Raw genomic sequence first — 26413 nt, 5'->3', positions numbered from 1 at the left:
ATACATGAAGGATTCAATATCCATAACCTACCCCCACCACCCACCAGCTTCACCATGGACCCCACGTCGCAGACCCTGAACCATCTCTACAGAAGACACTCGGAAGCTCATGAACTCCATCCATTCTGGGGCACCCTCAGACCCGTGCCCACACCACATCTTCAACCTGGCCAGCGCCACCATTGCTCTGCAGACTATCAACCATTCCTTCGAAACCGCGATCTTCCCTTCTGACTGGAAACACGCAGAGATACACCTGGTCCTAAAGCTGGTGACCAGCCACACTAGAAAAGGCTGTAGGAAAGAACCATCTTGCCTGGCATGTTACCCCCATTTTTACTGTATGTATGTTTGTTTTTACCTATGTGTCAATGGGATCCTGCTAGTCAGGACCCCAGTGCTCAAAGTATGCCCTGTATGTGTTCCCTGTGTGGTGCCTAACTGTATCACTGAGGCTCTGCTAACCAGAACCTCAGTGTTTATGCTCTCTCTGCTTTTAAAATTGTCACTGCAGGCTAGTGACTAATTTTACCAATTCTCACTGGCACACTGGAACACCCTTATAATTCCCTTGTATATGGTACCTAGATACCCAGGGTATTGGGGTTCCAGGAGATCCCTATGGGCTGCAGCATTTCTTTTGCCACCCATAGGGAGCTCACACAATTCTTACACAGGACTGCCACTGCAGCCTGAGTGAAATAACGTCCACATTATTTCACAGCCATATTACACAGCACTTAAGTAACTTACAAGTCACCTATATGTCTAACCCTCACTTGGTGAAGGTAAGGTGCAAAGTTACTTAGAGTGTGGGCAACCTGGCACTAGCCAAGGTGCCCCCACATTGTTCAGGGCAAATTCCTCAGACTTTGTGAGTACAGGGACACCATTACACGCGTGCACAATGGTAACTCCGAACATGGCCATGTAACATGTCTAGGATCATTAAATTGTCACCCCAATACTATTCTGGTATTGGGGGGACAATTCCATGCATCCCCGGGTCTCCAGCACAGAGCCCGGGTACTGCCAAACTAACTTTCCTAGGTCTCCACTGCAGCTACCGCTGCTGCCAACCCCTCAGACAGTTTTCTGCCCCCCCCCCCCCCCGGGGCCTGGGCAGCCTGGTCCCAGGAAGGCAGAACAAAGGATTTCCTGTGAGAGAGGGTGTTAAACCCTCTCCCTTTGGAAATAGGTGTTAAGGGCTTGGGAGTAGTAGCCTCCCCTGGCCTCTGGAAATGCTTTGAAGGGCACAGATAGTGCCTTCCTTGCATAAGCCAGTCTACACCAGTTCAGGGATCTCCCAGCCCCTGCTCTGGCATGAAACTGGACAAAGGAAAGGGGAGTGACCACTCCCCTGTCCATCAACACCCCAGGGGTGGTGCCCAGAGCTCCTCCAGTGTGTCCCAGACCTCTGCCATCTTGAATGCTGAGGTGTGAGGGCACTAGGGAGACCTCTGAGTGGCCAGTGCCAGCAGGTGACGTCAGAGACCCCTCCTGATAGGCTCTTACCTGGTGAGGTAGCCAATCCTCCTCTGAGGGCTATTTAGGGTCTTTCCTGTGGGTTCCTCTTCAGATAACGAATGCAAGAGCTCAGAGTTCCTCTGCATCTCTCTCCAACTTCTGCCAAGGATCGTCCGCTGACTGCTCCAGGACGCCTGCAAAACCGCAACAAAGTAGCAAGAAGACTACCAGCTACATTGTAGTGCCTAATCTTGATGGCTTTCTCGACTGTTTCCTGGCGGTGCATGCTCTGAGGGCTGTCTGCCTTCACCCTGCACTGGAAGCCAAGAAGAAATCTCCTGTGGGTCGACGGAATCTTCCCACTGCTAACGCAGGCACCAAACTTCAGCATCACCGGTCCTCTGGGTCCCCTCTAATCTTGACGAGTGTGGTTCCTGGAACACGGGAGCTGGATCCAAGTGACCCCGATAGTCCAGTGGTCCTTCTGTCCAAATTTGGTGGAGGTAAGACCTTGCCTCCCCACACCAGACAGTAATCCTGTGTACTGTGTGATCTGCAGCTGCTAGGGCTTCTTTGCACTTTTGCAAGGATTCCTTCGTGCACAGCACAGCCCTGGTCCCCAGCACTCCGTCCTGCATTGCTCAACTCGCTGAGTTGACCACGGGATTCGTGGGACCCTCTTTTGTTGTGTTGAGATGACCGCTGTGCTCAGATTTCTTGAACGCCTGTTCAAGTGCTTCTGCAGGTGCTGCCTGCTTCTGCGTGGGCTCTCTGTTGCTGAGCGCCCCCTCTGTCTCCTCCTTCAAGGGCCGACCTCCTGGTCCTTCCTGGGCCCGGGCAGCACCCATAATCTTCAACTGCGACCCTTGCAGCTATCAAGGCTTGTTTGCGGTCTTTCTGCATGGAAAAAACTCTGCACCCTCCAACACGCCGTGGGACATCTTCTGACCAAACGAGAAGTTCCTGGCACCTTCCGTTGTTGCACAATCTTCGGCTTCTTCCACCCGGAAGCAGCCCTTTTGCACCTTCATCTGGGGCATGGGTACTCGCAAACATTTTCCCAGGGGCCAAAACGTTTGGTCTGTGACATGCCTGGGGGCTGCATTGATGCCAGGGCAGTGGCGGTCGGGTGGGGTGGCTATGGGGGATTGGTGGCAAGGTAGGTGTAGGAGAAGCAAATTATATACATCTAGTGGCTGAAATAAACAATGGGAAACCAGAAAACCTGGAACTAATCCCGGCTTACCCACTTTTCCAAATTGTGTGATCCCCTCCTTTTTCTGCATTGTCACATTTAAGATGACCTCAAAATACATGATTCATGGTGTGTGCTGCACAAAACTTGCTTCTATATTTGATTTATTAAAAGGTAATTTTGTTCATGTATGATAGGAACCCAGGACCCATAAAGCACACATACCAAGTGACCTGTCTCTTTAATTTACTATTGGTGGTGTTCTCAGGGTAAGGGAAATAATTAATTTTCCAAATTTATGTTTTCAAATTTATGTTTGAAAACTATCACTTTTAAATGGATACATCTCAGTGCACTGATAAAATAAGTTGTACTTAGGTGAAAAGGTTCTGCATGTAAACAAAATACACTTTTTTAATTTTGAAGAGGCTGTCTTAGTTTTACACTTGTGTTGCAAGATGTCTTTAAAAATGAAGGCGTTTCTAAAGTTAAGTGCAGGAGTCCCTAGTTACTTCCTTTCTTTAAGGTCAATTGAGCTTGAAATAAATGATTGTGCGTGTATTTTATATTTTTATTGTTAGTGCAGATTCGAGCTAACAGCTACCCAGTGCTGTTGCTCAAAGGGCCGCATGTGAAGGTCAGAGGGGCCGCATGAGGCCCGCGGGCCATACTTTGGGTACCCATGATCTGGGGTTTAATGGGCTCCTGCCCCCCCGGACACTTGTGTGACTCTTGAACTTGGTCCCCTTCCTTTACAGGTCCTCAGGTCCAGGAATCCGTCTTCAGTGCTTTGCAGTCAGTTGTGGTCTTTGCAGAATCCCCTATCTCGACTTTACTGTTTTTCTGGAGTAGTAGGGTAACTTTACTCCTACGTTTCAGGGTCGTGGGGTGGGGTGGGGTATCTTGAACACCCTTAGTGTTTTCTTACACTCCCAGTGACCCTCTACACACTACACTAGGCCTGGGGTCCATTCGTGGTTCGCATTCCACTTTTGGAGTATGTGGTTTGTGTTGCCTCAAGGCCTATTGTCTCCTATTGCATTCTATTGTGTTCTACAGTGTTTGCACTACTTTTCTAACTGTTTACTTACCTGATTTTGGTTTGTGTGTATATTTTGTGTATATTACTTACCTCCTAAAGGAGTATATCCTCTGAGATACTTTCGGCATATTGTCACTAAAATAAAGTACCTTTATTTTCAGTAACTCTGAGTATTGTGTTTCTTATGATATAGTGCTATATGATATAAGTGATATAGTAGGAGCTTTGCATGTCTTCTAGTTCAACCTAAGCTGCTCTGCTATAGCTACCTCTATCGGCCTAAGCTGCTACAACACTACTAATCTCCTAATAATAAGGGATAAGTGGACCTGGCATAAGGTGTAACTACCATCAGGTTCCCACTATAAGCCAGGCCAGACTCCTACAGTCAGGAACATGAAAATCCCTCAATATAGTGGGGCATAACTGAGACAGCCCTTAGGGAACCAGCCCTTGAGAGGGGAGGAGCTGCAGAACTGAGCCCATGACATACTTACCTAAGCCCATACCATACCTGGGAGAGAAGCATCTACATGGCACTCACTCATCAAGCACCAAATGCAAAAGTCTTGCGGAGACATGGATGCTAAAGGAAAAGAGCATCTCCATGCCCCCTAAGAAGTAGAATCCCACTTGCGGCACACGTCTAGCTTATCTAGCTAACACCAGATTCGGCCCAGCAAACCCAGAAAATAGCTCGTCCTGCTCCACCACAGCACTCACTGTAGAAAGCTGGCCTGGTGTGTGGTGAGCACCTATGGTGTTATCACCTTATACCAGGTCCAGGTATCCCCCATTAGTGAGGTGTAGACAGTGTCTAGGAAGCCAGGACATTCTAGAGGTAGCTGTGGATGAGCAGCAGAGAATAATGTAGGAGACTTGCAAAACTTATGCAATACCACTACAGCCACACAGCACTTACACGCATGAAAGAACCACGCAGTGTTACAAAAATAAAGTTACTTTAATATGGTAACACAAATAATAAATACTGTATAGGCAATACTCCACTAGGAGGTGAATAAACACACTATTGTATATACATTAGAAGTCAGTTTTGTAGCATAGGTAGCAATAGCAAATAGTAAAACAATAGAAAATAGTGAAGGCCCTAGCGGGAGACCATACCATATACTATGTAAGTGGAATGTAAAAGGCAGTCCCCCATCCAAGGAAGTGGATTCAGTAGAGGGGAAGCTGGAGGAACTAGGGACCCCAAAATGTAAGCACTAGGGTGCCCCCCAGCGGCCAGGAGAGAAGAGGGAAGTACCTGCTTTTTCCCCAAACCCACAGGAGAACTTTGGAAAAGGTATGTGCAAGACCCAGACAAGACTGGAAGAAACCAAAGGTGGATCCAAACAGAAGAGGACCAAGTCCAGTTCGAGTTGGAGTGTCCGGCTGTCGTAGGAGCCACTACCCTTCCCTTCAGTGGATGCAGGACCAGGTCGACGGTGGATGAAGAAAGTCAACGGTGCAGCACACGAGCAGAAAAGGAGTTCCAGATATGATGTAAGTGATGTCCCATGTCGGCGGTCGTGATGCAGTCTGTCAATGGTGCTGGAAAACCACCAACAAGCCTTGGCCAATGCAAGAGTCAGTGAGCAAGGTTTTGCAAGGCTGAAGAGGACCAGCAAGGCCAAGGGGACCCAAGGAGGGGAGTCCGAGATGACCCTCAGCATCTGGGAGAGTCACAAGAAGAGGAGGCAGCCCCCACAGGCGACCCACAGGCAGCAGGCACAGGAGTCGCAGTGAGGCCCACTCAGCACACCTGAACAGGAGTCCCACGTCACTAGAGCAGCAGGCAGGAGATTGTGCTTTGTAGGAAAGAGTGCTGAATGCTGGGGCTACATGGATCCTGAAGAACCCTTGGAGGAGGAACAAGCAAGCCTTGGTAGCTGCAAGAGGCGAGGTGCACAGGGGTACTGTCCTACAAGAAAAGGCAAAGGCTTACTGTAGGAAAGTGCCACTTTTGGCATGGTTACCCCCCACACACTTTTTGCCTAATGTTGATGCAACTCTGATTGAAAGTGTGCCGGGAAGGTCCGCAAGGGCTGCAGCACGTATTATGCCACCCTGGGGGAACTCTCACCAAGCACATGTACACTGCCTTTGCAGCGTGTGTGTGCTGCTAGGGAGAAAAAGACAAAGTCGACATGGCACCCCTCTCAGGGTGCCATGCCCAAAAACCACTGCCTGTGGCATAGGTAAATCACCCCTCTAGCAGGCCTTACAGCCATAAGGCAGGGTGCACTATACCACAGGCGATGGCATAGCTGAATGAGCAATATGCCCCTACAGTGTCCAAGTCCATTCTTAGACATTGTAAGTGCAGTATAGCCATACTGAGTATATGGTCGGAGAGTTTGTCATTACGGACTCGACAGCTCCATAATGGCTTCACTGAATACTGGGAAGTTTGGTATTAAACGTCTCAGCACAATAAACCCACACTGATGCCAGTGTGGGGAGTATTGAAAAATGCACCCAGGGGGCATTTTAGAGATGCCCCCTGGATGTTAGCCAAACTGCTAGTGTAGGACTGACCGGTCTGTGCGAGCCCGCCACTTTCAGACAAGTTCTGACCACATGGGCCAGAAACAAAGCCTGTCCTGGGTGGAGGTGCTTCACACCTCCTCCCTGCAGGAACTGTAATACCTTGCGGTGAGCCTCCAAGGCTCAAGCCTCGGGTTGTAGTGCCCCATGGCACTCCAGCTAGTAGAGTTGCCCGTCCCCTGGACAAAGCCCCCACTTTTGGTGGCTAGTCCGCCTGGAAAATTAGGGATAATAGGGAGCAGTGATCACCTCAGCTAGGACACCCCTAAGGTGTCCAGAGCTGAGGTGACCCCCTCCCTGCAGAATCCTCCATCAGGGTTTGGAGGATAGGGACCAATAGGGTTAGGTTTCTGCCCTCCTCCTTAAAGGGAGTGGACGCAAGAAGGGTGTAGCCACCCTCAGGGACAGTAGCATTGGCTACTGCCCTCTGATCCCTGAAACACTCCTAAATCTAGGCTTTAAGGGCCTCCCTGAACCCAGCTCACCAGATTCCTGGTGACCTGACAAGAAAGAGGGACTGCTTAGCTGAACAACCCAGCAGAGAAGAAGGAAGACGACAATTGACTTGGCCCTAGCCCTACTGGCCTGTCTCCTGCTTCAAAGAACCTGTACAAGAACAGAGACGCATCCAGCGGGACCAGCGACCTCTGCCAAGCTCCAGAGGAATGCTCTGCACCCAAAAGGACCTAGAACTCCCATGGACAGTGGCCCTGTCCAGGAAGAAACAACAACCAAGGACTCCAGCCCCATTCCGGATGTATGAGTCCTGACCACTCTGCATCCAATGCCCACAGCCCGTGTCCAGGTGGCCCAACCAACTAGAGAGGATCCCCAGGCTATTCCAAGCAAGTGCCCACCCAGGGTTGACCTCTCCACCCCTCCACGATGATGCTTGCAAAGGGAATCCCAAGGAACCCCTGACCGCGAAAGATCCGGACGAAGATACCAGACGCCTAAAAGACCCCTGCAACTGCAGCCCCCATCCCTTGGAGAACCCGACCTCCAGTGCAGCTACGTTCAAAAGGCGGTCTTCCTCCCTGTCCAGCCCGTGGTGTGCCCCAGTCGACCCCCTGGGCCTAGCCTGCAGCATCTGAGTGACCCCCGGGGTCACCTCATGGAGAATCATTGGAAACCCGACTGCTTGTTTGCACCCTGCACCTGGCTGCCCCAGCACCACAGAGGGTGTATGATTGGTGACTACGTGTGGCCCACCAGTGCTCCTCTAAATCCCCTAGGTCTGCCCTCTGAAATCGTGGGTACTTGCCTGCAGGAAGGCCTGTTTCCGAGTGCCCCCAGCCTCCACAGGAGCCCATGTTAATTTTGCCTAAATTTTTACATCTGCACCCAGACGGCCCTGTGTTGCTGGTGGTTGGTGTTTGGGGTTAACTTGAACCCCAACCTGTGGACTTCCCAACCCCCGGAGACTGGATCTGTAAGTCAAGTACTTACCTGTAAGTTTTACTAACTTTTCTTGCCCCCAGGAACTATTTCTGAAAATTGCACTGTCAACTTTTAAAACAGATCATTGCCAATATTTAAAAAACTGTATAACTTAGCAATTTCAAACAAAGTACTGTTGATATATGTGTGAAATATGAATCTATTGAAGTACTTACCTGCAACTTGAATCTTGTGGTTCTAGAAATAAATTATGGAAAGATATTTTTGCTATATAAAAACCACTGGTCTGGAGTTAAGTCATTGAGTGTGTGCTTCTTCTATTGTCTGTGCGTGTACAACAAATGCTTTGCACTACCCTCTGATAAGCATAACTGCTTGACCACACTACCACAAAAGAGAGCATTAGTATTATCTACTTTACACTGTTTAACCTCTGGGGAACCCCTGGACTCTGTGCACACTATATCTCATTGTGATATAGTGTATGCAGAGTCAACTTCCTACAGTCGTGGCAGAGGTGGGATCTACGACTTTGCATTTGCTGGGCTACTCAGCAAATACCTGATCACACAACTAAATTCCAAAATTGCCTTTAAAAACTGATTTTTGAATTTCGCAAATGTTTCTAAAAATTTTAAGTCCAGCTAGGGCCTTAGTTAAGTCCCCTTGGTATTTCTTTTTACATTTAAAAGTTGTTGTAAGTTTGAGGTTAGTTACTAGAAGTAGTTTTTAGTTTCTAAAAAGTAATCCCCAAGTTTAGAAACATAATGAGCAGCTCAGAGGAAATGGTTGTTTAACTCAACCTCACCCCTTACCTCCATCTAGGGATGGCAGGGTTAAGGTCCCTCTGTAAGCTGAAAAAGCTAAGAACAGGTTCTAAACCTACCAAGTTCAAGCTCCAGGAGCTCTTGACAGAGTATACAAGGGGCCACCCTGCTGAGGAAGACCTCTACTCAGACAGGGAAGATGTTAGAGATGAGGAGGATGAACTCCCCCCTCCCCACCTAACTAGAGAGATCAGGCCCCCAAGGCCCTTATCTCTAAGGACAGTACTCACAGGATCTGAATCTTCCACAGGGAAGTCCAGCGCCTCTAGGAAAACTGAGGGCAGCCTCAATGAAGAGGCCCTCCTTTTTGCAAGGATGGCCAAAAGGTTAGCTCTGGAGCAACAACTCCTGGCTATAGAAAAGGAGAGAGCAGAAATGGGCTTAACACCCATTAATGGTGGCAGCAATATAAGTAGGGTCAGAGAGAATACTGATAACCTAAAAACCCCCACAGGGATTGTCTCAAAATAAGAAGAGGATTGATATCACCAAGTGGTTCACAGCCTTTGAGACGGCTTGAGCAACCAGAAAGTTAAACAGATATCACTGGGGAGCTCTCCTTTGAAAACTCTTTACTGGTAAGTGTAGGGATGGACTCCTCACACTCACTGGTACAAATGCTGAATCCTATGACAACATGAAGGCTACCCTGATTGAGGACTTTAGATTCACCACTGACGAGTAGAGAATTAGGTTCGGGAGGCTCACAAAATGTTGAGTCAGTCCTGGGTTGATTTTGTACACTACTCAGTGAAAACACTAGATGGTTGGATAACTGGCAGTGGAGTACATGACTCTGATGAGCGTTATAATGTGTTTATGAAGGCACACCTGTTAAGTAACTGCTTCAATGACAAGTTGCATCAACATCTAGTAGACCTAATTCCAATTTCTTCCCAAGAATTGGGAAAGAAGGCAGACCACAAGACAGGTGGCCATCTAAAGGCCCCCCTCATTCCACTTCCTGTGGTGGGGGTTCTCTTTGAAAGGGTTGGTGTGGACACTGTGGGTCCACTTGAGCCACCCATAGTACCAGGAAACCAATACATACTGGTAGTAGTAAATCATGCTACCAGATACCCTGAAGCAATTCGCCTTAGGTCTACTACAGCTCCTGCAGTAGCCAAGGCCCTGATTGGTATTGTATTACCATAATGGGCTTTCCTAAGGAGGTGGCTTCTGACAGAGGTAGAAACTTCTTGTCAGCTTACCTAAAACACAAGTGGAATGAGTGTGGGGTGACTTATGAATACCCTACACCATACCATCCACAAACCAATGGACTTGTTGAAAGATTGAAAAAAAAACTGAAAAGGAGATAGGATGTTGTAGGGTAATGCCTCCTTTGGCATGGTTACCCCGTAACTTTTAGCCTTTTTTTGGATGCTAGTTTTGATTGTAAGTGTGCTGAGATCCGGCTAACCAGGCCCCAAACCAAGTGTCCTTTCCCTAAACTGTACCTTTGTTCCCACAATTGGCACAACCCTGGCACACAGATAAGTCCATTGTAAATTGTACCCCTGGTACCAAGGGCCCTGTAGCCAGGGAAGGTCTCTAAGGGCTGCTGCATGTATTATGCCACCCTGGGGACCCCTCACGCAGCACATGCACACTGCCTCACAGCTTGTGTATGCTGGTGGGGAGAAAATGACTAAGTCGACATGGCACTCCCCTTAGGGTGCCATGCCCACATCCCACTGCCTGTGGCACAGGTAAGTCACCCCTATAGCAGGCCTTACAGCTCTAAGGCAGGGTGAACTATACCACAGGTGAGGACATAGTTGCATGAGCACTATGCCCCTAGAGTATCTAAGCCAAATCTTAGACATTGAAAGTGCAGGGTAGCCCATAAAGAGTATATGGTCTGGGAGTCTGTCAATTACAAACTCCACAGTTCCATAATGGCACACTGAAATCTGGGAAGTTTGGTATCAAACGCTTCAGCACAATAAATTCACACTGATGCCAGTGTGGGATTTATTGAAAAATGCACACACAGGGCATCTTAGAGATGCCCCCTGTATAGCAGTCTGACATTCTGGTGTTAGTCTGACCAGTTCCTGCCAGCCTGCCACAACCAGACACGCTTCTGGCCACATGGGGTGAGTGTCCTTGTCACTCTGTGTCCAGGAACAAAGCCTGCACTGGGTGGAGGTGCTTCTCACCTTCCCCTGCAGGAACTGTAACACCTGGCGGTGAGTCTCAAAGGCTCATGCCTTTTGTTACATCGCCCCATGGCATCCAGCTAGTGGAGATGCCTGCCCGTCCGGACACAGCCCCCACTTTTGGTGGCAAGTCCAGAGGAGATAATGAGAAAAACAAGGAAAAGTCACCCACCAGTCAGAACAGCCCCTAAGGTGTCCTGAGCTGAGGTGACCCCTGCCTTAAGAAATCCTCCATCTTGTTTTGGAGGATTCCCCCAATAGGAATGGGGATGTGCCCCCCTCCCCATAGGGAGGAGGCCTAAAGAGGGTGTAGCGACCCTCCAGGACAGTAGCCATTGGCTACTGCCCCCTAGACCTAAACACAACCCTAAATTGAGTATTTAGGGGCAACCCTGAACTCAGGAAATCAGAATTCTACAACCTGAAGAAAGAAGAAGGACTGCTGACCTGAAAGCCCCGCAGAGACGATGGAGACAACAACTGACTTGGCCCCAGCCCTACCGGCCTGTCTCCAGACTCAAAGAACCTGTACAGTGATGCATCCAGCGGGACCAGCGACCTCTGAGGACTCAGAGGACTGACCTGCACCTAAAGGACCAAGAACTTCCCAAGGACAGCGGCTCTTTCCAGAAACAACAGCAAAGAAAGCAACTTTAAAGAGACTCCAACTTCCTGCCAGAAGCGTGAGTCTTCACACACTGCACCCAACGCCCCCAGCTTGAGTTCAGGAGAGCCAACACGGCGGAGAGGACTCCCAGGCGACTCCACTGACGTAAACAACCTGAGTCGACTTCCCTGCACCCCCACAGTGACACCTGCATAGAGGATCCAGAGGCCCCCCTTGACTGCGACTGCCTAGTAACAAAGGAACCGGACGCTTGGATCAAGCACAGCACCCGCAGCCTCCAGGAATGAGAGGAACCACCTACCAGTGCAAAAGTAACCAGCAGGCGGCCCTCACCCTAGCCCAGTTGGTGGCTGGCCCGAGAAGCTCCCCCCCCCCCCTGCCCTGTCTGCATCGCCAGAGTGGCCACCAGATCCCTCCATTGATTTCAATACAAAACCCGACACCTACTTTGTACACTGCACCCATCATCCCCATGTGCCGCTGAAGTTGTGTTTTGTGTACTTATGGGTGTCTCCCCCCCCCCCCCCCCCCCCCCCCCAGTGCTCTACAAAACATCCCTGGTCTGCTCCCTGAGGACACAGGTACTCACCTGCTAGCAGACTGGAACCAGAGCACCCCTGTTCTTAATAGGCACCTATGTTGTCTGGGCCCTCCTTTGACCTCTGCACCTGACTGGCTCTGTATGGCTGGTGCTGAGGGTTTGGGGTTGCCTTGAACTCCCAACGGTGGGCTGCCTATGCACAGGAGACTGAACTTGTAAGTGCTTTACTTTACCTGAGAAACTAACCACAACTTACCTCCCCCAGGAACTGTTGATTTTTGCAGTGTCCACTTTTAAAATAGCTTATAGCCATTTTAACCAAAACTGTGTGTACTACTGTTTTAAATCAAAGTCCTATACTTACCTGTGTGAAGTACCTTACAATTTATGTACTTACCTAAAATCTTGAATCTTGTGGTTCTAAAATAAATGAAACAGATATATTTTTCAATATAAAAACCTATTGGCCTGGAGTTAAGTCTTTGAGTGTGTGTTCTCATTTGTTGCCTGTGTGTGTACAACAAATGCTTAACACTACCCTCTGATAAGCCTAATGCTCAACCACATTACCACAAAATAGAGCATTAGTATTATATAATTTTGCCACTATCAACCTCTAAGGGGAACCCTTAGACTCTGTCCACACTATATCTCAATTTAAGATAGTATATACAGAGCCAACTTCCTACATTGATAGATCAGCGATGGGGTCTAAGACTTTGCATTTGCTGGACTACTCAGGCAATACCTGATCACATGACAAAATTTCAAAAATTGTCATTAGAAATTGATTTTTGTAATTTGACTATTTTTTCTACATTTGTTAATTTCCTGCTAGGGCCTTGTGTAAGTCCCTGTTAGCATTTCATTTGAAGTTTAAAAGTTTGTAAAAGGATTTTAGCTCTAGAAGTAGTTTTTAGATTCTTAAAAAGTAATCCCAACTTTTAAAGTGATAATGAGTCACACAGATGAGACAGTGATGGAACGCAACCTCACACCTTACCTGCATCTAGGGATGTCAGAGTTAAGGTCTCTCTGTAAGATACAAAAGATAAAGACTGGGTCCAACCCTACCACGGCAAAGCTCCAGGAGCTCTTGGAAAAGTTCACAAGGGACCACCCCTCTGAGTTGTAGGATACTCCTTCAGATTGGGAAATTAGTGAAAAGGAGGAAGATCTCCCCCCTCCTGTCCTAAATAGGGAAGACAGGGTTACTAGAATCCTGACTCAAAAAATCATAGTCAGAGAGCCTGGTTCTTCCACAGGGGAGTCCAGTGCCTCTGTGAGCATTGAGGACACCGTCAATGAAGAGGACATCCTGTTAGCCAGGATGGCCAAGAGATGGGCTTTAGAGAAGCAGCTCCTAGCCATAGAAAGGGAAAGAAAAGAATTGGGTTTAAGTCCCATAAATTGTGGCAGCAACTAAAACAGGGTTAGAGAGAATCCTGACATCCTAAAAATCTCTGAAGGGATTGTAACTAAATATGAAGATGGTGATGACATCACCAAGTGGTTCACAGCTTTTGAGAGGACTTGTGCAACCAGAAAAGTAAGCAGATCTCACTGGGGAGCTCTCCTTTGGGAAATGTTCACTGGAAAGTGTAGGGATAGACCCCTCACACTCCCCGGTAAAGATGCAGAATCTTATGACCTCATGAAGGCTACCCTGATTGAGGGGTTTGGATTCTCAACTGAGGAGTACACAATTGAGCTGGGTTGATTTTGTTGACTTCTCAGGCAAAACAGTAGATGGTTAGATAACTGGCAGTGGTGTAAGTGATTATGATGGGCTGTATAATGTATTTATGAAAGAACATCTGTTAAGTAATTGCTTCAAAGACAAACTGTATCAACATCTGGTAGACCTAGGTCCAATTTCTCCCCAAGAATTGGGAAAGAAGGCAGACTACTGGGTCAAGGCTAGGGTGACCAAGACTTACACAGGGGGTGGCAAAGGTGAAGGGTGGTAAGACATCCAAGGACAAAAACAAAGAGTCTTCTACAGGGCCCCAAAAACCTGCTCAGGAGGGTGGGCCCGAGCCTCTTCATAGTCCACAAATGGGACACAAGGCCTGTCCAAAGAAAAGTCCCACAACAACAACTACTCCAGTTAGTACTGGACTAGCCAGTCTCCAGGTGGGATCAACAGTGTGCCCAGAACAAATCAGGATCCACACTGAAGCTACTTTAGTTACAGAGGGTGGGGTGGATTTAGCCACACTTGCTGCCTGGCTGCCTAACATGCAAAAATACAGGCATCAGCTCTTGATAAATGGGAATAGAGTAGAAGCCCTGAGGGATACAGGTGCCAGTGTCACCATGGTGACAGACAAACTGGTTTCCCTAGGACAGTACCTGGCTGGACAGACATATCCAGTCACAAATGCTGACAATCAAACTAAAGTCCATCCCAGGGCAATGGTAACTTTAGAATGGGGAGGAGTCACTGGCATGAAACAGGTGGTAGTCTACTCTGCAATACCAGTAGAATGTCTGCTAGGGAATGATCTGGAGTCCTCAGTCGGGCTGAGGTAGAGCGCAAGACCCATGCAGCCTTGCAGGGCATCCCTGAACTGGTGTGTGTCAAGACTAGAGCACAATGCAGAGCACAGGGTGAAAAAGAAGTGTTGGAGTCTGGAATAATGGTCCAACCTTCTGGGGAACCAGCTTCTAAATGGCTAAAGAAACAGAACCTATCTTCTCAGAAAGATGTTCTATCCCCTGAGTGAACCGAGTCCATGGAGCTGGAACCTTATTAGGTAGAGCTCTTGGGCCCAGGGGGACCCTCAAGGGAACAGCTGTGTAAGAGACAAAACAGTTGTCCCACTCTTGAAGGCATAAGACAGCAAGCAGCTGAGCAAGAAAAAGGTAATGTCACATGGAACCCACAGGGTCTATTGGGAAGATGTACTCCTTTACAATGAGGCAAGAGATCTCAAACCTAGTGCCACTAGGAGAGTGGAAGTGCCTCAGGAGTTGAGGGAGTTCATTCTGACCTTAGCCCATGACATTCCCCTTTCTATGCATGTGGGACAAACCAAGACTTGGGAGGGATTAGGCAACAATTTCTATTGGCCCAATATGTCCCAGAAGGTTAAGGAGTTTTGCACCTCCTGTGTCACCTGTCAAGCCAGTGATAAGACAGGTGACCACCCAAAGGCCCCTCTCATTCCACTTTCAGTGGGGGGGGGGGGGGGGTCCCCTTTGAGAGAGTGGGAGTGGACATAGTGGGTCCACATGAATGAACCTCCCACAGCATCAGGGAACCAATGTATACTGGAAGCAGTGGATTATGCTACCAGGCTACACTGTTCAGGAGGTGGTAAAGAGTGGGACGAGTTTGTGAAGAGATGGCTTAAGGGATACATTTATTAGATTGGAAAAATTGAAGAAAAACGAAATGTCTAAAGGGTGGGATGGAGTTACCCTTAAACAATATAAGAAACTAAATAGAATCCCAAGGGGTCTTAGAATAAAAATTTCCCCCACAGATGATGATTTGGATTTATTACAACAATGGGACCATGAATTATCAGCAAGTTCAATGAGACTGATTGACATTTTGATTGAGAATGCAGAGCGAAAAGTAGGGAAACTTCAGAGTGAAATTGATGCATTAGAAAAAGAGATTCGGGACCAGGGTCCGGAGGAAACAATGGAAAAAACTATAAGATACTGAATGATATTATCAGACACCAGGAAGAAATCAAAGAGTGGAAAGCCAGGAAGCTTAAAAGGTACGAATGGGATTATCAAAATAGCAGAGTGTTTACATTTGCGAGGAAATATGATCACTTAATTGAGGGGTCAATGGTACAGTCACCCTCAACTTCATCAATAGACTCTGCCTCATCATTGGTTAGTACAGGCCCCACTAGTGAAAGCGATATGGAATTGGAAGGGACAACAAGCCAGTCAGGAGCGCTACCTAAAGAGAACACTTTTTTACAGGAAATGAGAAGGATAAAACAGGGGAATCATGTGGCAAGAAATGAATTTGCAGGAAATCTGGGCGGGGCGGAGAGGAAGAGGCTCATCATCCCAAGGGGGGCGTAAGAACAAGATCGTGGGACAGAAGGACTTGAATGAACAGGCTGATCAGGGTTCGAATGTGACAAACATTTCTAATAGAACCTTATCGGCAGACATGATATCATTATTGAGTAAGGGACTCAAGTTATTCAAGTTTATTAGAAGACTTAAATTAAAAAAAAAATCTTTAAAATGAAACTAGTTGAACAACAAGTGGTAACTTCAAAAGAGGGATTTGAGAAAAGTAATTTTTCTATTCAAGACATACAATATACTGCAGCATTACTATCCATTGCAGATTACGAGGACCTCCCTAACATGACCACAAGGGTGCTCAGGGACTTGTATATAGCACCAGATGTACATGAAACGAGTGGTCTTAAAACCAAGTCTAAATGGACACCAAGTATGAGCAGAGATACCAACACAGATGTTTTATAAATTAGTATGCAAAGTCTTGGATAAACAATTGTACAAAAGGACTAACATCCAGGCAAGGAGTAATCTAACGAGTGGTGAATGGTAGGCACTAAAAAGTTACAGAGAGATGAAAACATTGTTATTGAACAAGAGGATAAGGGTGGAAACATTGTGATACTGAATAAACAATACTATGAGTATGAAGTGCTTAGACTACTCAATGATAGGGAGTGTTATGAGGCCCTTACATAGAATCCCATCAAGGATTTAACAAACAAGATCAATAATTGTTTAAAAGCATGGAACTCTCAAGGTTTACTAGATGATGATGATGAGTATGTCTATCTTAAAGTTGACCGACCCAGATTCCCATGTTTATATATGCTTCCAAAAATACATAAAAGCCTTGACTCTCCCCCAGGTAGAACGATAGTTTCTGGGATAGGATTACCAACAGAAAAGTTATCAGAATTTGTAGATACTTTTTTACAACCTCTGGTGAACAATATCGTTTATTAAAGATACGAAACATATTTTGAGCCTGTTATCTGATATACAATGGAAATATGGCATGATCTTGGTTACCCTTGATGTGGTGGCTTTGTATACTAGTATAGAACATGCAGTAGGTACACCAGCATTGAAACATATGCTTTATAGAAGATCAGCAAGTTTACTAAAACATACAGACATGATTTTAGATTTGATAGAATTGATTCTGAATTACAATTTTTTCCTATTCAAGAATAAATGGTATAGACAAAAGCAAGGGGTAGCCATGGGCTCCAGATTCTCTCCCTCGTACGCGAATCTCTTTATGGGATGGTTTGAGGAGAAGTGGGTCTGGGGATCAGGAGCAGCAGAATGGCAGACTCATATTTTGTACTGGGGTAGGTACATCGATGATTGTTTTATGATATGGACGGGAGCTACGTTACAATTGGAGGAGTTCTGTAACTATCTTAATAACAATGATGTCCATATTAAATGTACCTATCATTACAGTATGGAGACAATTGAATTTTTGGATGCAGAATTGTTCATTTCAGAGAATAAAATCCAGAATAAATTATACAGAAAACCAACCTCATGTAATGCTATACTCCATGCTACGAGTGCACATCCCAAACATCAGATAAACGCAATCCCATATGGTGAAATAAGGGCAAGACGAAATTGTAGCATAACTGAAGATTTCGACATTTGTATACAGGACATGGGACAACGCTTTATTCACAGAGGCTACCACGAACAGGTGATTGATAACGCCACACGACAAGTTAGAAAAATTAATAGGGATGTGACATTACAATCACGAAAAAATAAAGATAAACACAGAGACAGGGTCGCTATGGTTATGGATTTTTCGGTATCCTCCAATATACTGAGGAGGTCACTAACTCAGCATTGGGATATCCTAAGACAGGATGAGACATTGGTGGACTTCGTATCAAACAGGCCTGAGATAACATCTCGCAAAGGGAGATCACTAATGAGTTTTTTGTGTGCGAGTTATCCCCAAAATGTAAATACAGACAACTGGTTAATAGAACGGAGTAGGGGATTTTACAAATGTGGTCAATGCGGGGTCTGTAATTGGGCTTGGCATGCCAAGAAGAAATTTACAGACCATGATGGTCACCAGTTCAAAATACAATCAAATATTACTTGTTTGACACCGTATGTTATCTACATAATACTATGTAAATGTGAACGGATCTACGTGGGAAGCACAATTCGCCCATTGAAAGTTAGGATTGGGGAACATTTGAGGGCTATTAAACAGGAGGATGAGAGATATCCTATAGTATAACACTTAAAGTTGTGTGATAGATCCAATGTGAAGAAAAACTTAAAATTCTTTGGTATTGAACATGTATTTGTAGACCCTAGGGGTGGGAATAGAGAATTGCAATTGAGGAGAAGGGAAGCAATGTGGATCATGAGACTGCGGGTGGTTGAAAAAGGTCTTAACACTGACCCAGAACTGGAATTTTTTTGGGTACTTGATTGTATCAATGCTTACATATCAATGTACATGTTCACCACATATTTTCAAATATTTTAGTATGTATTGATTGCATTACTTGATTATAGGTGGTCCTGAGTACCAATGTGCAAGTATACATGTCTGTTACTAACTTATATAGCTTTGATGGGGAGCTTATGACCCAAAAATGTTTTTTGAGGTAAACTATGTGGCATTATAGATACTATATTTGAATTTGTTCTTCTTAGATTGACAATTTAATTTGATCGTATTATCACTGTTGGAAACACCAATTAACACTTCAAGGAGAAAGACTCAATTTACTAATTGTTACGCATTAGTTACAACACTATATTGTAATTAATTAAGGTTCGTGTATAGGCGTATTATCTCTATAATATAATACATGGGAAATAGTGGACTACAAATATGGCAGACAAGATACTTGGCTGATCTACTTAGTCCTATCTTTATTTCTATAGTTAAGTGAGAAGATTTATAGGGGGAATAGATAACAGACTGCGGAATAGCTGAGCAGTCGTACTCGCTAAAGTTTAAAAGACGCAGTAATGTGGTAAGTAGTCTTTTTAATAATTAGGCTTATTGTGGCGTGTAGCATATGCTTTATATAGAGCGCCTATGAAAGGGATACATTTGATATATCCCAGGAAGAATAACTGTGTGAGCCGCGCCTCTGAGCTGTTTTCTTTGATAATACATTTGCAGCAGGAGCCGCGCCTTTGAGCAGTTTTCTTCGATAGTACATCCGCGGCAGGAGCTGCGCTTATGAGCGGTTTCTTTGATAACACACTCACGGCAGGAGCTGTGTCATATTTTCTTATTGAAGGGATCTTATCCTTGAAGTTAGATTCCGAAACAGAAAACAGAACAGCTATTCATAAAAGTATGGTTAGATGACACTTCGGATACCACACGTCGAGCTTATGAAGTTTAAATTATACAGAATGATGAGCTGTGTCTTATGGACCGAGCTTTTCTTTTGATAACTTGCTTGCGGCAAGAGCCGCATGTTTTTTATACGTTGAAGGGTTCCTAACCTTGATGTTACATTACATAATAGGTAATATGAAGAGTTAAGTGAGAACATTTTATTAGATGTCACCTTAGACATTATATGCTGAGCTTGTTGTGTTTAAATTATTCAGAATCCTGATACCGTAATTTAAAATTTATCGATAGTGTCTCTGTAGATTTATTGACATAATACAGTTACATTTTGAATTGTTAATTCAAAATGGTATTCATCAACAGATGGATTAATTGCGTGTTATGTACTTTGGATTATTATATTCAGGATATATGTTGTCATTAATGTTTTCGTTTCGTTATAGGAGCCATTAATCTAAATTAATAAGGAACTCATGAAAGTCAAAAATGAGATTCAATAGGTATTTCTTGCTAGGTGGAGGGTTTTCCTTTTTATTGCTTCTTAATATTTACCACAGTCAATTAAGGGTATGACCACACTTTTGTACGCTTGCACATTGGGGGACCTGATTTGGAATGAAAATTTAGTAATGGAGTAATTATGTGTTAGGTTTAAGGCATATATAAGTGGAGAACTACCTCTTAATATTGTTAAAGTACTTAGTTCTCCATTTGCAAATGTTCTCTTCTCTTTTGCTCTTTTATGCATGGTTTTCTCACTTACTTTTGATTATTACTAATGAGTTAATGAGCACTCTTGTAAAATGCAGATTTTATTTGACTTATTATGGTAATTGGTATTAATTATCAAGACAGTTATTTCCCACTCTTTGCATGAGAAATGTATAAAATTACATGTTATGGAATGATTTTGTGTTTTGTAAGGACTGCATAGACTATGTGTTATGTATGTATAATTACAGCCCCAATGAAGTTATGGGGTACACCCCTGACGAAACACGTGTTGGCATTTGGCGAGTCCTGGTAGCAACCGACAAGTAATGGCTGGAAATTGAAAATTTGAAGAACAAAGGTATGAATGTTTGTTTTCGAATTGAGGAATAAAGACACAAACATTGATTTCTAATGGACTTCATGTTGGATGTGTGCCTTATATAAATCAATACTGTTATCAGTGATTTATCACTGAGTGTAAGGAGTAAAGGGTGATCTTCTTTTAAGTGCACCATCAGTATTATTTGGAACACATGGAATTATTGACAAGCAGCGCCATATACTCCCTTTTGGTCACCCATCATTATCTCATGCTACCAGTTACCCTGAGGCAATTCCCCTTAGGCCCACTACTGCCCCTGCAGTAGCTAAACGACTCATAGGTATTTTTACCAGAGTGGTATTTCCTAAGGAAGTTTCTGACAGAGGTACCAACTTCATGTCAGCTTACCTAAAACACATGTGCTATGAGTGTGGGGTGACTTACAAGTTCCCCACACCAACTCATCCATAAACCAATGGTCTTGTAGTAAGGTTTAACAAGACATTGAGGGACATGATCATGGGGCTCCCTGAAAACCTGAAAAGGAGCTGGATGTCCTTTTGCCATGCCTGCTTTTCGCCTACAGAGAGGTGCCACAGAAGGGAGTAGGGTTTTCCCCCTTTGAACTTCTGTTTGGCCATCCTGTAAGGGGACCACTTGCACTTGTGAAAGAAGGCTGTGAGCGACCTCTCCATGAGCCTAAACAAGATGTGGTGGAATATGTACTAGGCCTCTGCTCGAGGATGGCAGAGTACATAGAAAAGGCAAGTACAAACCTTGAGGCCAGCCAACAACTCCAGAGGTTGTGGTATAACAAAAAGGCTGCTATGGTTGAGTTTCAGCCAGGGCAGAAAGTCTGGGTTCTGGAGCCTGTGGCTCCCAGGGCACTTCAGGACAAATGGAGTGGCCCTTACCCAGTGCTAGAAAAGAAGAGTCAGGTTGCTTACTTAGTGGACTTGGGCACTAGCAGGACCCCCAAGAGGATGATCCATGTTAACCGCCTTAAACTCTATCATGACACGGCAGATGTAAACATGTTAATGGTTACTGATGAGGGTCAGGAAGCAGAGTGAACCTCTCCCTGACCCCCTCTCCACTGACCCTAAAGATGGCTCAGTAGGTGGAGTTGTCTACTCAGACACCCTCTCTGGCCAACAGCAAGCTGACTGCAAGAAAGCTGTTTTCTTTGACCCCTGGTGAGACAGCTGTGTACCCATGATGTGGACACAGGGGGCAGTTTACCTGTCAAGAATAAAATAGAAGTCCACAAGATGCTGGAATTGGGAGTGATAGAGCACTCTGACAGTCCCTGGGCTATCCCAGTGGTCTTGGTCCCCCTTACCTCACACCAAAGATGGAAAGAGAGAGATGAGGTTTTGTGTGGACTACAGAGGGCTCAATTCTGCCACGAAGACATATGCTCACCCCATTCAAAGGGCAGATGAGCTAGTAGACAAATTAGGTGCAGACAAATTCTTAAGTGCCTTTGACTTGACAGCAGGGAACTGGCAAATCAAAATGGCACCTGCAGCAAAATAAAAGACAGCATTCTCCTCACCTGATGGCCATTATTAGTTTACTGTTATGCCCTTTGGCTTAAAGAATGCCCCTGCCACCTTCCAAAGGTTGGTGAATCAAGTCCTTGCTGGCTTGGAGTCCTTTAGTGCAGCATATCTAGATGATATTGCTGTCTTTAGCTCCAACTGGAAGGATCCCCTTGTCCACTGGAAGAAGGTTTTGCAGGCCCTGCAAGCAGCAGGCCTCTCAATCAAGACATCTAAATGTCAGATAGGGCAGGGTACTGTGGTTTACTTGGGACACCTTGTAGGTGGAGGCCAAGTTCAGCCACTCCAACCCAAGATCCAAACTATTCTGGACTGGGAAGCTCCAAAAACCGAGACTCAAGTCAGGACACTCCTTGGTTCGACTGGGTAATCTAGGAAGTTTGTTAAGGGATATGGATCCATAGTGACACCCCTCACAGAACTTACCTCCAAGAAAATGCCTAGAAAAGTTAAGTGGACCTTGGATTGTCATAAGGCCTTTGACACCGTGAAAGAAGCTATGTGCTCAGCACCAGTTTTAAAAGCTACAGATTATTCAAAGCAGTTCATTGTGCAGAATGATGCCTCTGAGCATGGGATAGGAGCAGTTCTATCCCAAACTAATGATGATGGCCTTAACCAGCCTGTTGCTTTTATTAGCAAGAGGTTACTCCCCAGGGAGCAGCGTTGGAGTGCCAGTGAGAGGGAGGCCTTTGCTGTGGTTTGGTCCCTAAAGAAGATGGGACCATACCTGTTTGGTACTCACTTCACAGTTCAGACTGACCAGAGACCCCTAAGATTGCTTATGGAAATGAAAGGAGAGACCCCTACAATGTTGAGAAGGTCCATATCCCTACAGGGAATGGACTTTGTAGTGGAACACAGACCTGGGACTGCCCATGCCAATGCTGATGGCCTTTCCAGGTTCTTCCACTTAGAAAATGAAGACTCTCTTGGGAAAGGTTAGTCTCATCCTCTTTCATTTGGGGTGGGGGGGGGAGAAAGAGGGGTTGTGTAGGGAAATGCCTCCTTTGGCATGGTTACCCCCTAACTTTATGCCTTTTTTTGATGTTAGTTATGATTGAAAGTGTGTGGGGATCCTGGTAACCTGGCCCCAGCACCAGTGTTCTTTCCCTAAACTGTACCTTTGTTCCCACAATTGGCACAGCCCTGGCACACAGATAAGTCTCTGGTAAATGGTACCTCTGGTACCAAGGGCCCTGTGGTCAGGGAAGGTCTCTAGGGGCCGCAGCATGTATTATACCACCCTGGGGACCCCTCACTCAGCACACGCGCACTGCCTCACAACTTGTGTGTGCTGGTGGGGAGATAATGACTAAGGGCCTGATTCCAACTTTGGAGGACGGTGTTAAACCGTCCCAAAAGTGACATATATACCACCTACCGTATTACGAGTTCCATAGGATATAATGGACTCGTAATACGGTAGGTGGTATATCCGCCACTTTTGGGCCGGTTTAACACCGTCCTCCAAAGTTGGAATCAGGCCCTAAGTCTACATGGCACTCCCCTCAGGGTGCCATGCCTACATTCCACTGCCTGTGGTATAGTAAGTCACCCCTGTAGCAGGCCTTACCGCCCTAAGGCAGGGTGCACTATACCACAGGTGAGGGCATAGCTCCATGAGCACTATGCCCCTACAGTGTCTAAGCCAAATATTAGACATTATTAGTGCAGGGTAGCCATATTGAGTATATGGTCTTGGAGTTTGTCATTACGAACTCCACAGCTCCATAATAGCTACACCGAAATCTGGGAAGTTTGGTATCTAAGAACAAGTTACTTACCTTCGGTAACGAACTATCTGGTAGAGACTCTATCTAGCTGCAGATTCCTTACCTTAGAATTCCCTGGCGTCAGCTTCGAATCCGGAGTTTTTTGTGAGCAGTACCCTGCGTGCGCGCCGTCGGACGGCGTCGTTCGGATCCGCGTGTGTCGACCAGCTCCGTGTGCGTCGTCAGCGTCGTTGGAGTCGTCTAGGACGTCACGGTTGTGTTTATAGACGCCGTTTCAGCGCGCGTACGCCAGTTCTTTTCGACAACTTCCCGCGCCAGAAGTACAGAGTCATGGAAGAACCAACCAATACACTTTTAACCTCTTTGACTGTTTGGAGAAAAACACTATCATGCCTGTAAGAAAGGCAAAAGTTGCCAAAATGAAACATATATATATATATATATATATATATATATATATATATATATACACACACATATGTACAAGAGAAAACATTTCCCCAGAGCGGGGAGGCTTGGGCGGGTGTAAGGAATCTGCAGCTAGATAGAGTCTCTACCAGATAGTTCGTTACCGAAGGTAAGTAACTTGTTCATCTGATAGAGAATTCTAGCTGCAGCTTCCTTACCTTAGAATAGATACCCAAGCTATAACCCATGGTGGTGGGTCTGAAGGAGATTCTTTTTTTTTTTTTAATACAAGGAAGTCCTGCAAGACAGAACGGGCAAAATGCCCCTCTCTCCTCACCTGGCTATCCAGGCAGTAGTGCTTTGCAAACGTGTGTAAAGAAGCCCACGTTGCGGCCTGACATATGTCCACCACCGGTACGCCACGTGCCAACGCAGTGGTAGCTGCTTTCCCCCTAGTGGAATGAGCTCTCAAGCCCTCAGGAGGCTGCTTCTTCGCCAAAGCGTAGCATATTTTTATACAGAGAACGACCCAGCGTGAAATGGATCGCTTCTGTACTGTCCGACCATTCTTTGCACCAATGTACCCCACAAAGAGTTGGTCGTTCACCCGGAACTCTTTAGCGCGGTCAAGGTTGAACGATAATGCTCTTTTTGGGTCCAGTCGATGGAGACGCTCCTCTTCCTTAGAGGGATGCGGTGGTGCAAAGAAGGTGGGCAGGGTGATATTTTGACCCAGATGGAAAGGGGTCACCACCTTGGGGAGAAAAGAGGCACGAGTTCTTAACACCACCTTATCAGGATATATCATGAGATAAGGAGGTTTAGAAGATAAAGCCGGCAGCTCACTCACTCTCCTAGTAGATGTAATTGCCACCAAAAAGGCTGTCTTAATAGTGAGCAGCCGGAGAGGGCAGTTATGCAAGGCTCGAAAGGAGCACACAAAAGGAAGGTAAGAACCAGATTAAGATCCCACTGGGGCATAACAAAAGGCACAGGCGGGAACAGATGTACAAGCCCTTTCAAAAACCTCTGTACTATAGGTGATTTAAACAGAGATGGTTGATCAGGCAACTGAAGAAAAGCTGATAAGGCTGCAAGATAGCCCTTAGGAGTCCCCAAGGAGGAACCCTGCTGGGCGAGAGACAAAATAAACAAAAGGATGTTAGACAGAGAAGAAGAAAGAGGATCAATAGACCTCTCTGAACAATAAGAAACACAACGTTTCCAACGGCAGGTGTAGATCGACTTAGTAGAGGGACGCCTGGCTGCCAGAATGACATCACAGACCTCGGGAGGGAGGTCATAAACCATCAACTGTCGCCGCTCAATCTCCACGCAGGAAGGCGCAGAGTTGACAGGTTCGGGTGGAGAACCTTCCCCTGCTGCTGCGACAGAAGATCCTCCCGAAGAGGCAGCCTGATTGGAGGACCAATGCTCATTTTGAGAAGCTCTGGATACCAAACTCTCTGTGCCCAATCCGGAGCCACAACGATTACTTGGGCCCAGTCGTTCTTGATTTTCTTGAGAACTCTGGGCAGAAGTGGTATAGGCGGAAAGGCGTACAGGAGGCCGGAACTCCACTCGCGAAGAAAAGCGTCGCCTAGCGATAGCCCCTTTGGAAACTCCAACACGCAAAACTGCTGACATTGCGTGTTCTCTGCGGAGGAGAACAGATCTAACCAAGGCTCTCCCCACTGCTGAAAGAGTCCTTGCGCCACCTCCGGATGGAGACACCATTCGTGATCCTCTAAGCATTTTTGGCTGAGTTCGTCTGTTCTGGTGTTCAGAGAACCTGCCAAGTGTTGAACCACCAGGGTCATGCCCTGCTGTTCCAGCCATGTCCAGAGGCGTAAAGCCTCTTGACAAACGGTCCACAACCCCACACCGTCCTGCTTGTTGCAGTACCACATTGCGGTAGTGTTGTCCGTGAACACCTGCACCACCTTCCCTTTCACAACAGGAAGAAATGCTTTTAATGCTAGCCAGATCGCCCAAAGCTCCCACAAGTTGATGTGGATCCCGGATTCCGCCGGAGACCAGTGACCTCTGATCTCCACCTCCCCCAGATGGCCGCCCCATCCCAGAAGTGACGCATCTGTCACTACCGTTAGATCTGGTTGGGGAAGGGAGAGGGGTCTGCCCTTGACCCACTCGCAGTTCACTAGCCACCACTGCAGATCTTCTGCAGTCCTCTCCGAGATCTGAACTACGTCGGTAAGATTTCCCTGATGCTGTGCCCATTGGAACTTCAGGTCCCACTGCAGAGCCCTCATGCGCCATCTGGCATGCTTGACCAACAGGATGCAGGAAGCCATGAGTCCCAGCAGCCGCAGAGTCTGTCTCACGGAGATGCAGGATAGAGGCCGAAACATCGGAATCATAACCTGAATATCCTGAACCCGCTGATCGGGAGGATAAGCCGGATACTGCACTGTATTCAGAACAGCTCCGATGAAAGAGCTTCTGAGAGGGAGTCAGGTGTGACTTCGGCACATTTA

General features: G+C 46.2%; 1 protein-coding gene and 1 long non-coding RNA gene across 5 annotated transcripts in view; one reads left to right on the top strand and one right to left on the bottom strand.

Moving 5' to 3' along the window:
• The window catches only part of AK9 (adenylate kinase 9), an 824487-nt gene that overhangs the window by 143432 nt on the left and 654642 nt on the right, over positions 1-26413 (bottom strand). The window lies entirely within an intron of this gene.
• The window catches only part of LOC138295903 (uncharacterized), a 419369-nt gene continuing 411708 nt past the window's right edge, over positions 18753-26413 (top strand). Inside the window, exons 1-2 of the long non-coding RNA XR_011203710.1 lie at positions 18753-18835; positions 20133-20242. This is a non-coding gene — a long non-coding RNA (uncharacterized lncRNA). The remainder of the gene's footprint in view (positions 18836-20132; positions 20243-26413) is intronic.

The sequence above is a fragment of the Pleurodeles waltl genome, chromosome 5 (assembly GCF_031143425.1).
Source record: "Pleurodeles waltl isolate 20211129_DDA chromosome 5, aPleWal1.hap1.20221129, whole genome shotgun sequence".
Lineage (NCBI taxonomy): Eukaryota > Metazoa > Chordata > Amphibia > Caudata > Salamandridae > Pleurodeles > Pleurodeles waltl.
Note: the sequence above shows the minus strand (reverse complement) of the source record. Positions and strands in the feature narration are given on the sequence as shown.